Below are 2,671 nucleotides of genomic sequence, written 5' to 3' on the forward strand. Positions count from 1 at the left end.
GATGCCGGTGGTTGTTTAGAGGTGCCCACGTATCTATTGAATAATGCACACTCTTTGTGACACCATGTATTTTCAGCGCAATGCCAAGTACCCCTAAATCCCGCCTGTCGTGCTTTATTTTAACCGTAATGTTATGGCCAGCTTGGAAATAAAGATTGTTATTATTAGGAAGACCACAGAAAAACAGTTTCTCCACAAAAACTGCTCACTACCTTCACTAACTGATAACGCTGATCACTGGCAGTCATTGAAAATATGAAATCCACCTTCAGAGTCCAAGTGTTCGACAAATTTTGAGACAACCGTGGCTTTCCAGAAAGATATTCAAATTTCAAACAAACATCAAGCACCAGAACTTTATGTAAAAGATTTCCGCGAACAATTTTTGGCACGTGTCTAGGGGTAGGTAGTTGCGAATTATCTTTGTGCGGCATATGCGCTTTTCACCAAAACGTTGTATTGATAGAAAGCTTTAACGCTGAAGCGCCGCATTTCTGATTACGCATGTTGAAGCCCAAACGCATTCACACATTTCAACCCCTGAATTTTGGCGGTAGTTTATCCAAATGCTCCAAATGGCCGCTATCCACCCCGCCTAGGCCCTGATTTACGTCCACTTGGATCCCTGAACTAAATCAAAATAACCCGAAATTTGACATAGGACTGATCCCCCAGTGTTGATCCTCTCGGCTAACTCAAATTCAGTTGCACGCAGAAATATGCATTCCATTTCCGGTCATCTCATCGTTGAATTCCATCAGAAATCGGGGCATGTCACTGCAATGTTCAGCCTGATGGCATGGGTGTAAAGTTTTTTGCCGTAGTTCAAATTGTCCCATCTCGCCTTGTCAGAACTCCAGAAGCAAATATGAACAAACCGCTCACCTGGCCCAACCGATACTCGGACAAGTTTTATATAACTCACTCAGCCTCTCCCACGGGATTTAACCACAACTTTCAGGTTGATCTCATCAAAAACTCAACCTTTTCTTCGTACTTCACGTTGCGTTTCATGCGCTGGCATCGCCTATTCCCCGAGGAACATTTACACGTGGCTCACACCCTGAAGCGATGCAACTGAGTCTATCCTGCTTCTTTGTACTCCGTGATTCTGCGGTGCAAGCCACCGTTCATCATCACCGTGTATTTCCTCACCTCATCATTTCCACCTACGCTGTTCTGACGTCGGCTGTTAATTCAAATGTACAAGGCCACACAGCCTAGGCGACGGTTTTCAGTTTTAGTTCAAACTAATCAACCCAACGTACGAAATTTTAGTGTCTCTCCAGTTTATTTGTTCAGTTCTCTTGTAATCCGCGATTTAAAGCTATCTACAACGTACCTGTCAGAACCCCCTGGTTTTGCCCCCCACCTTCGTGCTTTGTCCACACCTTCCAACCGTACGGTCTGATCTTGATTCAAGTGGGTGTGTACCCTACAAGCTGGAAAATGCTTAAACTTTCCTCCGACATCAATGTCCAGTGCGTTAAAGTCGTGCTAGTTTGTTCATGTTTCCACCGAGTAATCCTCGATGCTCGTAGAACTGCAAATGTAATTAATACCGTTGTGTAAATCGGGGCCATTTGCAGCCGGTGAACTTGCAAGGTCCTTAAATTTCCGAGCCGGAATTGCTGATAGGCTCCGCCGAGTGAGGACGAGTAATTGCGTTTTTTGGCAGACGGCATGCTCTGGCGGGGCTTCGCGTGTCCGGACAAGAACCAGTGGTGGGGATGAGCAAAGTGGTTTACATCCAACGACAGATCGCATCATCTGGCCTGTCGTTACGTTTTCCGGGTGCGGAAAACGTCGATTGACCGACTTGAGTGCCCTTTTAAAGCAACGTATATATGTAAGTCAATTGTCGCTCTGCACTTTCCTAAAGACAGTTACCGAAGGCGGTGTAAAACTATGTGGAAATCGAGAATTTTGCATCAGTGTGTAAGCTGCCCAGCTTGTTCAGATAGATGAGGCCCGGACAGTATCAAAAGAAGACGTTCGTTCCGGACAAACCAACGGTTGCTGTCTGATGCTGTGCCGTTTTCATATTTGCATGGCCTTTAGGAAGCATATGCGTATCATATAACCTCAGCGTATTTTGGACTTGGATGCCCAATCAACACCCATCGCATATTCTACCATAGACCCGTCAGCTCAGTGACGCACAGCATCATTTCCGTTTGTGGCATTACTAGCACACAGATTCAGCATCAATTCGCAGTTATTCGCAGCACACCCACGATTCGTTTCTTATTTGGGAGCCAACTGGCGGTATGCTGCTCACAAGGGGATACGCACGCGCAATATGCAACATGCAATATGTAAACAGTCACCTCGATAATTTGGCCGGACGCCCCATAAAACAAGCGCCCCACTTGGACAATCTAGAACATGAAACTCAATGAACAATAAATGAACACAGCAAAACGGTCAGCTAATTTTCGTAGCAACATTCACTTTCCATCAGATGCGGCGGAGCAGCGCTTCTTCAGTAATATACACCTTTCAGCAGGGCGTATGTTATCGACGGAACGCCTAATAAATTTAAATTTTTATCTGGGTGACATTGGACCGTTAACTTTCCGTTTGAGATGGTTCAGCACCTGTAAGTCGTGCTGATACAATCGTTTTAGGTTTCATTATATATATATATGTTTATATATATATATATATA

This window comes from Opisthorchis viverrini, assembly GCF_000715545.1.
Source record: "Opisthorchis viverrini unplaced genomic scaffold opera_v5_250, whole genome shotgun sequence".
Lineage (NCBI taxonomy): Eukaryota > Metazoa > Platyhelminthes > Trematoda > Opisthorchiida > Opisthorchiidae > Opisthorchis > Opisthorchis viverrini.